Source organism: Mustela nigripes, chromosome X (assembly GCF_022355385.1).
Source record: "Mustela nigripes isolate SB6536 chromosome X, MUSNIG.SB6536, whole genome shotgun sequence".
Classification (NCBI taxonomy): Eukaryota; Metazoa; Chordata; class Mammalia; order Carnivora; family Mustelidae; genus Mustela; species Mustela nigripes.
The window spans coordinates 4055778-4069264 of NC_081575.1; the positions used below are offsets into that span (position 1 = coordinate 4055778).

Genomic DNA, 13487 nt, shown 5'->3' on the forward strand with positions numbered 1-13487 from the left:
AATGCAACTAGTAAACTGAGATCTGATAACTGCTGATAACCTTTCCCTAACAAAATTCTAACAAAATTCTACCATCTTTACTGGCATAACTTTGTTTCATTTAAATAATACTTCAGATGTATCATGAGTTTTAGATGTATTCATCAGGATTTATTTTACATGCAATATAGAATCATTCAGCAGTCTATAAAAATTTGACTTTTTAAAAACTAAATTTTAATTTTGAGATAATTGTAGATTCACAGGCAATTGTAAGAAATAATAGAGATTCCAGGTACCATGTCATTCAGCTTCCCTAATGGCAGCTTATTATAGAACAATGCCAGCACCAGGAAATTGACACTGATACAATCAAGATGCAGAACAATGTCATCAGGAGGACCCCACTGTCACCCTTCTACAGCCACATCAGCTTCCCTCACTGCCCCTCCCCTTCTTAGTCCCTGGCAACCAGTAATCTGTTCATGACTATGGTTTTATCACTTGAAGACTGTTACATAAATGGAATCATATAGTACATGACCTTTGCTGAGTGGCGTTTTTGGCTCAGTGTTAATTCCCTTAAGACCCATCCAATTCTTTTCTCTGTCCTCTCTATTCTGCTACTGAACCCATTCACTGAGGTTCTTTTTTTTTTAATTCCAGTTACTATGTTTCTCAGTTTTAAAGTTTCCATTTGGTTCTTCTATCTCCTATCTCTTTGCTGAAACTTTCCTATTTCTTTTCTCTCGCTTCCTCTGTCTTCATTGGTTCAAGCATATTTTTAATTGTTTGAAGCAATTTTCTGATGGCTTCTTTATAATCATTTTCGCAGAACTCTATCATCTGTCATCTCAGTTCTGTCACCTACTGATTCTCTTTGTACAGTTTGAGATCTTTCTGGTTCGTGGTGTAACGAGTGGCTTTCAATGGCATTCTGAACATCCTGAGTACTAGTCACGAGAGCAGGGATCTTACTGAGACCTTCCATTTCAGCCACCTCGCTCAGACGCTGCTGCAGCGGGAGCAGGATACCCCCGCGCTGCAGCCTATTGGGGTACAAGTCCAGACTCCCCACTCGGCCTCATGGACACCATAGGATGGGGGATTCCTGGTTACTGCGGGGTTGGAGCAGGAGTTCCAGCTCCCCTGGGCTGCTCCGGACATCTCCCTGGCTGGCAGTGGCACGGGTACCTTGTTACTGCCCCCGACATGGCCTCCACTGATGCCATAGCAGAGGCACAGCCTCCTTACTGATGGGCGGACGGCAAAGTCTGAGTCTCCACTAGGCTTCCCCTGACACCACCACCGTACGGGTTTGCTGTGCCCCATGGCAGCCTGGCAAGGTGGGGGACATCTAGGCTCCCAACTTGGCCTTGCTGGCAGGGTGGGTGTGGGGCCACAGCTTTTTCTGTGGTGTTTGGCTGGAGTGCAGTGAAGAGTGCCTACAAGTTTTCTTTTAGTTAGGCTGTCCCTTTCCTGGTCCTTTAGCTTGAGAGAGTAGGCTTGTGTTGTCCATGCCCATTGGCATTTCTGGGTTGCTGGCTTCTTCAGCCAGTCTGGGACATATGTGGCAGAAACAAAGCCCAGGGACTCACCACCATGTCATTCCTTGGGTCCTGAGATCCCTGACTAGTCTGCCTTCTTCTATTTTGGGGGGGACTCTTATGTTCATTTTATAGCTGATGGCTGGGGTTCTGGGTTGCACTTAGCATGAAGAATGGGAAAACATACCTTGACTCCATCTTTCCAGAAGCAGAAGCCAAAATCTTGACAAAATTTTTGAGTCTTCAATCCCAGTTAGTTAACAAACAGTGTAATATTGGTCTCAGGGGTGGCCTTGAGTGATTCCTCACTTACATACCGCAGCTGCGGCTCCACAAGTGCTCTCCTTCGTCCCCACCGCCCACTTCACTCACCCGTCCGCCTACCTCCCTCAGCCGCCCTCAGAATGTTCTCTAGAGCGAAGAGTCTGTTTCACGTTTGCCTCTTTCCCCCACCAGGTTCATCTGTTTTTTTCTTAAACTCCGCATATGAGTGAAATCATATGGTATTTTTCATTGACTTACGAAATCTTGATAATTTTAAGAAATAATTTTTCCCCACAAGTAACCCTGGGAGATAGGACAGCACTCTTCTACTGCAGTGGTTACAAACTGGAGGCCTATTGCTCAAACAGGCAGTAGGAGGGTGTTTTTAAAATTGTTTTTAAGGGGACATGCTGTTCTCTAGTGCCCCTCCCACGCGTGCCTAGCTTGCAGTCACTTGCATTTGCAAACTCTGATTTAATAAACAGATCATGAGGCCAAGCTGTAAACAATGGATTACGGCCATGGATTGAAAGATCATGTTTGAGCTTCCTTTTTCATAGACTAGCACTCGATTTAAGAAATACTAACTAAAACCTAGCTCAAGCGTGATGAAGCCTTTCCTATACCCTGCATCTTACTTCCCACCAAAGCCCTTCTGGCAATTTTTGCTTAGGATCCAGAATTTACTCACCATACTAACTTGTTAATTGATTACAATTAGTACAGGACCATTTTCTCTTTTTTCTTTCGAATGTTTGTTCATGGACAAGGGGAGGAGAAACAAGAGGAGAGAAACAGAGGTGGTGATAGTGATGATGAAGTCACTTTTACTAACAGCTCCTAAGAAGTTTTGTTACAATTTGTAACGGTATTATTTCATCTAATCTATGGAACATTACATTCCGATCCCGTTCTTAAAATCTTTGACAAGTTCAATAGAGAGGCTTTTACTCTGTTAGCCCAGTAAAAATGAAAAGCAATTGAGCTGAGTTGCTACCGGGGACACAGGGAGGGGTCAAAAAAAATGAAGTATTTTATCACATTTCTAATAGTCATAACGATTCAGGCAAATCTTCAGGATTACGGGGTAACAAAGCATACACTTACTAAGTTAGTCACCATTCAACTAAAATGCAACACAGTAGCTACTTACTCTTTCAGCAGGGACAGGTCCCCAAAGCTCGGTCATTTCATACGCCACCTCCACAAATTCACAAGTTCGGCTCTGGCTCTACACTGCCCATGCTAATATCAGCATTTATATTACTTTAAATCAACTCCTTTTTCGTACTTTGCCCAGCTCTACACAACAGCATCCATTAAAACACAAGTTCAATGTGCTACTTTTTCTAACACATATTTAAAATTATATAACTGTGAACACATGTCCACAGACATACCATCTAAATTTATCTCATGTGATAAAAGCGATATTCTTACCCTAGTCTGGGTGATCTGACCCTGAGCCTATTGTCAATTCATGACATGAATAAATTTTTAAAAAAACTGTTCTCAAAAACCTAACACAAGTTGCTAATTATTCAGATTTGCAGTACTGCATCAGAAACATATGGTCTCATCACCAGTTTCAAGAGCTCTAAACCTAGGAGGCCTAGCGTTTCAGATTTTATCATACATAAGAAATCTATGAGGCCTTTGGTTCCACACCTACAGAGATTCTAACTCACTGTCGGGAGAGATGAGGACCACTGAAGCTACATTTTTGCTGACACCCTGGGGAGTGCTGAAGTGGGGAAACCCAAGGGCCACATTTTGAAAAACAGTGGACAGGGCAGGGGGACAAAATTTTAAATGCCCTCTAGCTTTTCAGTGGGATAGCTGTCCTGCTGAAAAATTCCAAGTCTCAACTATGTGACAGTAAGCAAGTCATCTGACATCTCTGAGCCTTGGTTTTTTCATCTGTTAAATGATGATTATGATAAAAGCTACCTCATTTCGTTGTTTTAAGGCTGAATGGATTATATGTCATAAAGTATTACAAAACCAACAAAAAAAGCATTAAAAAACCACAGAGTCCTAGGTGAGTTTGAGGGTTGGTGAGGAAGCTGTAAGCACAGCCCCCGGAAGCCTAGGATGAAAAAGCCAACCAGCATTTCCCATCCAGATGCCAGTGCTCAGCCCCATAAGCACGTGCTCACTTTAATTATGGAGGTCGCGCTTAACCTGTAACAAATTAACCCCCATGCTGTGTGTGGGTTTCAAATAAGATATTTGCACAGTGGATAATTTGAAATATTATTGATTGATGCCTGCAAATTAGATCCTCAAGGAACTGTGGCTGGACCCTCAGGAAAAACCACATGCAATGGCTCCCCTGCCGGAGGTACTCCAGAGTCCTGTCTTGGGGGCTCGGATTTTAAGAACTACTTTATATGTAGCATATAAAATTATCCTTGTGGTTTAGAAACATTTTACACTTTTATTATTTAAAGAACTCTCTTCTTAGAGAAAAAAACTCCTGAATTATAAATTTAACTCTGACTTTGCAGACTTGGCTACAGGACAAACATAACAAAGACAATTAGAAAATGTGTTCTCTTACAATCATTCATTAAAAAGCTTTAGCTATGATCTGACATAGGTACCTAAAATTCAATTTACAAAATATAGAAAAGCCTTATTTTTTTTTTTTTTCGGAATACCATCTGCTAAACCATTCCAATATGAGCTAATTTCGCTACACAAAATTTGTAAATAGACTAAAATTAAAAAAAAAAAAACCACAGTTGCTTCGCGTTAAAGTACAGATTCTGTCTGATCTATTAATGTAGAGGTTAGAAATCTATGCACACAGTCAACATTCAGTCTTTTATAGAACTCACACAACACTAACAAATACGCAAACATAATGAAAACATTACTGTTAACTCCTGATTGTCTGGAAAGAAAATCATTCCAAGGCCTGAGAGCTATTCTCTGCTAGTACGGGTTCTTGAGCCTCTCCACTCAGTGGGGCAGTTTCTCAGCTAAAACAAGGCAACAGGGAAACTGGGACCGCTGGGGTAGGCCAGCTGCTCAGCGGCCAGCCACTCAGGCACCAGTGAGGCAGCAACTGCTCCCCCCAGCTGCGGCTGGCATGTCTGCCCAGCTGGATTTGGAACACTGGGTACCCCAGCCGCTCCTACATGGACAAACATGAAAACCAGAGAGCAGGGAAACCTACTGAGAATGACATACTGTCACTCTTCTGACTGAGCAGGTTATCCAAATTCTACTAATCCAAAGGCCTACTTTCCTCTGGTAGGCTTAATCAACAGCATCGGATAGCTTGGAGGAAGTACAGAATGAGAGCCAAATTTCAATTACATGGCCTCTTGAGTCAGTCTCTGGCTTGGCACATTACGAGATAGAGAAGAGAGGAACAGAGGCCATTAGGTCCCTTAAGCAAGGAGCATGTATTAATTAAGGAGGGCACATAGCGCATGGAGCACTGGGTGTGATGCATAAACAGTGAATCTTGGAACACCGGAAAAATAAGATAAAGTTTAAATTAAAAAAAGAATTAATTAGGATCTTTACTGTAGTGCTTACACTGTCTAATTCTATACGGTTACCTTTACATTTACCTTTACCTTTACACTGACCGTAAGAACTTGGTGCTCGGCAAGGACCGTGACTTTGAGAGACCACTGACCGACGGTGGTGTGGGATACTAAATGTAGTTCGCCCACACCTGTGAAAACCAACCATCTTTCACAAGCAGGCGCGCATAATTATAATGGACTGAAACCTCCATTTGAGCAATGTAAGCATGGTGTAACAGTTCACTGACATTTAAACAGGGTTAGTCTTAGGCTTAACAAAGATGGAGCATGTAAGTTTTTAATTTGTTAACCGATTCAACAAGTATTTACTGAGCACCTGTTATATTCCAGGACTGTGCTGGGGAAGCAGTGGTGAGTAAAAGAGCCCCCGTCTCTGCTGACAAGGAGCGTATCACTCTCAACTTTAGAATAAACAGAGAATACAAATTAAAGACCAAAAAATGAGGCTGCCCAACAATATTCTGGAGTTCTGCAACTTTTTGCATCGTAGTATCGCCTATTAATGCCGAACACCCACAGGTAGTACCTAAACACAGACACAAATGGTGAAGCTGGGAAATACTATCAGACATTTTCTGAAGTTCAGAATATGATCAAAGAAAATATAGGCATTTATTATAATAAAATGTAAAATATAATATGTAATATAATAAAAATGGAAATGGATTTTTTAAAAAAGGATCAAAAGTTAAAGACAGTTTTCCCTCTCAATTACAAAACCGTGAGTACATATACTAGATTCTGGTAAAAATTCTCCTTTGAAGTTCATATCTAACAGAAAATCTTTCATCCTTGTTCCAAAGCAAATGTTTGTTGAGCATCAAGGGGCCAAAGTCTCACTCAAACTAAAAATGCAAAGCTTCTTGGGGTGCCCAGGTGCCTCAGCTGGTTAAGCAGCTGACTCTTGGTTTTGGCTCAGGTCGTGACCTCGGGGTCATGGGAGTGAGCCCCACATTGGGCTCTGCACTCAGCACAGAGTCTGCTTCACATTCTTCCCCCCATCCCTCTCCATCTGCTCTTCCCTCCCCCCACTCCTCCCCCACCCCACCCAACGCGTGCACTGCACTCTCTGTCTGAAATAACTAATAATCTTTAAAGAAATGCAAAGCTTCTTGGTACACTGAAGACTCAATGTTGCTTACCTTGTAGTCTCTGGATACATTTTCTGACGTCACTGAACCTGAAATCTGACTAGAAATTGTAGCAGCTATAAGCTGTTTACACCATTCAACATGCGATCCTGTAGGACTAAAAGAAATAGTGTGATTAAAATATTTTAAGACATGAGCTCTCGGTGAAAAATATGAGCACTGACTAAGGATATATGTACATTCCTTTTTTTTTAAGAAAAGAAAATTTTATGAGACTACACAGTTAACTGTACATTTACTATAAGAACTAAAATACTAACTGATAACCAGCAAGTAAGATTAGGTTCCAGGCTGATTTTAAATGAATTAGCCAATTTTTTTTTTATGTTTAAGAGTCCAGGACTTACACAGTTAAACATTAGGGAATTTTATTATATTACAACTATATGCAGTGAATATGCTTAATGTAATATATATGGAATATTAATTCTAAGTGAAATATTTATCTTACAGTTTATGTTTTTTTTTTCAAATAGACTTTTAATCAAACAGTTGATTATATGAGTTTAAAAAGACCAGACTAGGCAAATGACATCCTGCACGTAGTAATAATGCTACCTTACACTTGCGTAAGTGCACTGACAACTTAAAAAGGCTCTTCCGGTCTGTTATGATATCAGAGTCTCCCAACCACAGTGTGATAAGAAGACGCATCAGGGACTAGCCAACATGTTTCTGAGATGAGAAAACTGAGGCACCAGAGGTGACACGCCCAATCAGAATGCGGCAGGGCTGCCTCCAGCTCCCCCTGGGGCTGTCCTTCCAGAACACGACACAACCGATCCTGACCGACCCACTGAACTGGAAGGCGAAATAGAGGCCAGCCCCACAGAAGCCAGTCACACTGCCTCACACAAGAGCACAGTCCCGTGAGGGAAATGGCATCTTCTACTTGCCTGGTGCTCTTAAGCGTCACCACATTTCCACACACAGTGACCCACCTCAAAGATGAGAAAAGTGAGGCTCCAGCATTTGACCAAGGTCACATGACCAGTCAGTGGGCAGGCTGTGCCCACCAGACCTAAAGGAATACAGGAGCAGACTAGGCAGTGAGAGAATCAAAAATTGCCTCCAAGGGGCCAGTCTCCTCATCAAATTACTGAAGGAATCAAGCAAAGGGCAAAAGATGCTCATTAAAAAGTTTACCCTGTAGGTAGTTTTCGCAGTAAAGAATGTTCCAGACCTATAAAAATCTCATCACTGATTAAATCCACACTCATACATTGGGAAGACTGAAAAAAGTGGAATCCCTAGGCAGTACATAAAATAACCTAAAGTAAGATGAAGATATTTGATGTTCTCTACTAGTGCTCTAAATTTCTGCCTCTGATCAAGATAGTGATAGTGAGCAGTGGTGAGCTGCGGGGCTGAAAACGTTAAGTAAAAACATGCGCTGAATGAGCAGACATGTCATAAATCTATTTACTACAATTTCTAACTTAGAGGAAAGGAGGGGAAGGGGGGATTTTAGTTTCTTTGTTAAAGGCTAAGTCCCCTTTGTTGCCGGGTAGATCGCCCTTCTCTTGTCACACTGCCTTGGTCCCTGCCAGCAGCCACCCCTGACTGTAAATCCAACAGCAGGAACCTGCGCGGTCGCTCACTGCGGGTGACCTGTTGCCGCTATCATCAGCCCAGCACCCCTTCCTCCTTCTTCTGATAAGGACATTTCTCTAGCGGGAGGACTGGTCCTTCCCCACTTCACAGGATTCTGGGGGTTGGGGGGAAGGAGCAGGGCTGATACCTTCTCCTCCTGAGCCCACTTGTAGGGGAGTGACCCAGACCAGGCCAGTCCCGGGCTTTCCTCTTGCATTCCATGCTGTGTAGATCCCCCCACCCAGCCCTGCTGGGGGCCACTCCCCAGCCCTACCACCTTGAGGAACCCACAGAGATAAAGAATGGGACAAGACAAAAACAAGGGATGAGGAGCCCCGACGATGCAATGTGCAACTCTGGCTCCAAATGTGCCCCTGGCCATCTTTCCTTGTCCGCAGCAGCAACATGCATCAAGACACTCCCTTTCTGGCTTAAGTTAGAATGAGTTGTGTTTTATGCCCCATGCAACCAGAAGTGGCCTGGCCAGCACAGTCACAAACAGCGTGGTATAGCGGGCTGGTAGACAGGAGGCTTGGATCCAAGTCCTGTTTCTATTACCAGATAGCTCTGTGACCTTGAGCAAGCCACATCCTCTTGCAGGACCGCAGCTTTGTCATCATGAAGCACAGTACTCAGGAGAGAGGGGAGGGCTCCTCGGTCCGCGGGGCAAGGCTGCACCTCGCCTGTAGAGGCAGCTTCCACTCTAGAAGTCACTCTTCAAAGAAGAGTATGAATCCGAGCCTGTCATGACGACAGATCCAGAAGGCCAGCCAGGTTCCCCCTGTGCAATCTCCTGCCACTCTCCTGGTATTAAGAGCCACTTGCAGCCTGGAGGAGGCCAGCTTTGTTTCCCCAACCTGGAGTCTCGTGATCTGGATGCCACCATCCAAGGAGACATCCGTACTAGGGGGTCCTGAGACCCTGCCAACTCGACCTGTCGAAACCAGCTTCAGGGGCTCCGCCTGCAACCCACTCCCCGACCCATTTCCTAGGTCGGGGAAGAGCACAGCCAGTTACCCAGGTACCCCAGGCCCAAAAGCTGGGTCGGCCGCGGAGCCCGCCCCCCACTTCATTTCACTCTCACATCCGCCGCTCACGCGAGCACTCGGTGCGCTCACTCTCATGAGCTAGTGTCCCCAGAATGCACCTTGCTCCGTCCATACTGCAACTCCCTTTTCCAGACACCCATCCTTCCGTGTTCTCCTGCCTCTTGAATTTAGGCCCCAGCTCTAGGCCAATGACTCCCACATTGAGGTCTCCAGTCCAGACAACACCCCTGAACTCCAGGCCCATATAAACCAACTGCCTCTTGGACCTCTGCTCTGGAGTATACAGCTGGCATCTCAGAACCACGTCTGGAGCTCCTAACCACGCGCCATTCAATCTCATCACGCGCCATTCATCTCAGCAACAACGACTTTCCTGCGCCCCAAATCCTGGCATCTTGATTCTTCTCTCCTACCCGACAACCAATCTTTAGCAAACCATGCTGGCTCTACCCTGCAGGTTCTCTTCAAATTGTATCTACAATCTTACCACCTCTCCCTTCCTCTACCCCATTGCTCAGTCTGGGCCACCATCCGCTGTCACTTGGGTGACTGCAACAGCCTACCTGCTAGTCTCTCGGTTTCAGCCCCGGCCCTGTTCAGTCTGCTGTCCCCAGAGCAGCTTCAGGGAGCTCCCTGAGATGTACACCAGGTATGCCACTCCTCTACTCCTCTGCTCTGAAAGCCCCGATGGCTCCCCACGACTCTCCACCACCTGCCCGTGTGACCTCTCTGACCTCAACCCTTACTCCTCTCCCCCTAGCTCCCTCCCCACTAGTGACACTGGCCCCCTGTGCACACTTCACACACGCCCACCCAGGTGCACAGGCCTCTGCCTGGAATGCTGTCACCCTGCATACTGTGCGACTGGGTCCCTGCCTTCTTTAGGGGCAGTCCTCGAGTGTCACTTTTCTCAGCCAGGCTTTCCCTGACCATCCTACATAAAATTCCAGTTCAGCCCCCAAACTGCAGGCCCCTAACACGTCATATCCCCCTCCAGACTTACTTTTTCCCTAGCGCCCATCACCATCTAACAGAGAATACAGTTTACTTGTTATTTGTCTACCTCTGTCACCAGGGCAGCAATTTGTATGTGTCTGTTCCCTGCCAAATCCTTCGGCCCCCCACAGTGCCTGACACAGAGCAGGCGTATGAGCCAGTGATTAACATTTCCAGTGAGACTCCCTGCCTCTAGTCGTTCACCACACCGCTGCAGAACAAATGTTCTCGAACATCAATCCCATCCCTGTAGCTCACCTGATAGAAATCCTTTTGTGGTCCCTATAGCAAGGGTGACCACATAATTTCCTATCCAAACCAAGACACCAGTGTGAGTTGAAGAAGGACGCTATTAATAATCACACCCGCTCCACCAGTAAACCAGCACCATCTTGGGCAAAAGAGACCATCTGGCCCAATCTACCTGTAGCTACCGGCAATTGTTAAAAGTGCAGGATTCCAGGCTCTACCCCAGAGGTAGACAGACCAGACTGAAGGTGGGACCCAAGGAGCTGCACTTGGATCATGCACTGGAGAGGATTCCTAGGCAGGTCACAGAGAACCATGCCCCAAAAAGCAAGGCACAAAAGATAAAGGCACGATTACCTAGGAAGGCATCGAAGCCCTTTCCAGATCCAGCCCCTGCCTTCCCACACGTCTCTGGCCTTATCAGTTCCGCACCTCTAGCATCACCTACACCACCAGCATGACTGCACATTCCACTCCCAGGGCCAAAAGGTCCTCCCCACACTGTCCCCTGGCTAACTTCTCATTCCTCACCCTCAATTCAAATGTCAGCTTCCTCAGAAGGCCTCCTTCCCTTAACTGTCCAGAATCCGCAATACCGCTCCCCCAACTAAAACTAAATCAAGCGATCCACCTGTGTGTGCCCAAAGTGCAGTGGATCATAAGTGAGAATGTGGAGGTTTTTTGGAAAATACTACCTCTTGGCCCTCACCCCAAACCTTCTGAATCAGAAGCCTTAGGAGTAGGGCCTGGTCACCTGGAGTACTTAAAAAGCTTTTCAGATGATTTCCATGTATACCTCACCCAGAGTACTTCTAGCACTTAGCACGTGCAATTTTTTTTTAAACATTTTTTTTTAAAGATTTCATTTATTCGACAGACAGAGATCACAAGCAGACAGAGAGGCAGGCAGAGAAAGAGGAGGAAGCAGGCTCCCTGAGAAGCAGAGAGACCAATGCGGGGCTCGATCCCAGAACGCTGGGATCATGACCTGAGCCGAAGGCAGAGGCTCTAACCCACTGAGCCACCCAGGCGTCCCAGCACGTGCAATTTAAATTGCTAGTTTGTTCATAGTCTTCACTAGATGGTGAGCCAGAAAGCAAAAGCCATCTTGTATTATTCCTTAACTCTCCAAGCCCTCATACATTATAGAATATCTGACCATTCCAAGTACTATCTTAGCTGTGATTAGTTCTCAGTGAAGCTGACCACTTGCGTGATTAATTTAAAAAACAGTGTAAGTACACTGAGGTAGAAACAAAGTGAGTGTTTTCTTGCTGTTCCTGTGCTTCTGGGAAACTCCCCAAAGTTCAGCTCTCTGTTATGACTAACACAGGCAGGAATGAGCGTCTGAAATTGACCAAGCTGCCTTACAACAGTCTCTTGCCTAACTGCACTCTCGTGTCAGCGAAAGAACCAAGATGTGGGAAAACTGGATATTCCGGGCTATGGGATAACCAACCCATAACTTGTCCTTGGAGCCTTAGGATGGCCCTTCCAGTTGGGCACGGTCGGTTTCCACTTCTGATTTACATTGGTTCTGCAACTGCCTAAGAAGCCGTTCTGTGTCCACAAAAACAATGATCCGGGTTCCTTCAAGGTGTGAAAGACTGAAATAAACGATTGTGTGTTCTTGCACCAGGAGCAGTTTGGAAGTTATCCATCCCAGCTTTACAAAACAAGGTAACTTTGCCTCCATCCGTACCAACTCCAACACCCATGGGGTTGCATTCTCCAGTCACCACTCCCAACCCCAACGTCAAAGACACCCCTCCACCCCGCCGCCCCGCAAGCAGCGTCGGTGGTGGGATTTCGGTCTTCCAACCCCGGGAGGGAAGGCCTCGGGAAAAGAGGAGGGCCTGGGTGAAACCGCCCAAAGTCTCCCGGGCCGCGGCAAGGCCAGGAAGACGTCTTCCAAGGTGCGTCTTCCAAGAGGCACCGAGAAGATCTGACAGCTGCGAAGGCCCTCGGGGCGCAGGGGGCCCCAGCCCGCGAGGCGGAAGTGGGCCGGTGGCGCGGCCCCGGGGGGGGGGGCAGGGCCCGGGGGCCCCGGGGGGGGGCGGGGAAGAGGGGGGCGGCAGGGCACGGGGAGAGGCACGCCCGGCCCCGGCATGCGCGGCGCGCGGGGCTCTCGGGGGTCAAGGCGCGGGGACCGCGGCGGCCCGGGTCCCGCTTACCTGTCCAGGGTCTCCACGCTGGGCTGCCGGGAGCCGGCGGCGGGGCCCCCAGCGCCCCGAGGGGGCTTCCTGCCGCCCGCCGGGCCCGGGCCCGGGCCCCCGCCGCCCTCGCTGCCAGCCGCCGCCGCTGCCGCCGCCGCCGCCGCCGCCGCCACCGGCCTGTCCATGGCGCGCCGGGCCCGCCGCCGCGGACGAGCCGCAGCGAGAGGGGAGCGGCGCCCGGAAGGGCCCCGCCGCCGCGACGTGCCGCGCCGCCCGCCGGCTCAAGCGGCCGCCGCCATTAGCTGTCACCTGGCGGCCCCGCGTTACCCACAAGGCCGCGCGCGGGGCCAGGGGCGGGGAGCTCGCGCGGGGCCGGCCGCGCCCCCGTCCGCGGAGCCGCACCTGGGCCCCGGCCGCCCGCGCGGGGAGCCCGCGACGGCCCGTGTCGCCCGGCCGCGCGTGGGAACGCGCCTGGGTGGCCCCGGGCTACCGAGCTGAGGCAACTAGGTAGCTCAGTGGGCATTCAGGGGTCAAACCCGATTGGTTTCCCCTCGATTTTCCTTCCCGGGTAAGTTTCGAGGTCAGCCCAGGCCCCTGGGCGTCCATGGTCTTGTGGTCTCAAAGCAGGAGCAACTGCAGACATTTTAGCAGGTCCTCCCCACGCCCTTCTTCCCTCCCACAAACCCACCTCCCCGCCATCTGTGGGGCCACCAAGTGTTCTGATGCCGCCCTCGGAACTTCGCCCCTGGTTTATATTAAGAGTAGCATTTAACTTCTGTTGCTATGGAAATCCAGCCAATATCTGATGATAAAGGCTCATCCTCTCTCAACTCACCCCTGATTTTGTTAGGGGTGGGGATGGCGATCATGCCTAAGCCCTTTGCTGTGATTTCCCTGGGTACAGATAGGACAGCTATGACCCTGATGAAAAGCAGAC

At 47.9% G+C, this 13487-nt stretch overlaps 1 protein-coding gene across 6 annotated transcripts in view; it reads right to left on the bottom strand.

The window, feature by feature from the left end:
• Positions 1-12677, bottom strand: part of MTMR1 (myotubularin related protein 1) — a 57315-nt gene extending 44638 nt beyond the window's left edge. For 3 of the 6 annotated variants that reach the window (XM_059386137.1, XM_059386139.1, XM_059386142.1), the window contains exons 1-2: positions 12569-12677; positions 6499-6604 (exon numbers count right to left, since the gene is read on the bottom strand). The gene's annotated coding sequence lies outside the window, so the exon portion shown is untranslated. The remainder of the gene's footprint in view (positions 1-6498; positions 6605-12568) is intronic. The other 3 variants (XM_059386143.1, XM_059386141.1, XM_059386140.1) reach the window with 1 other exon arrangement.
• Between the last annotated feature and the right edge of the window lie 810 nt (positions 12678-13487).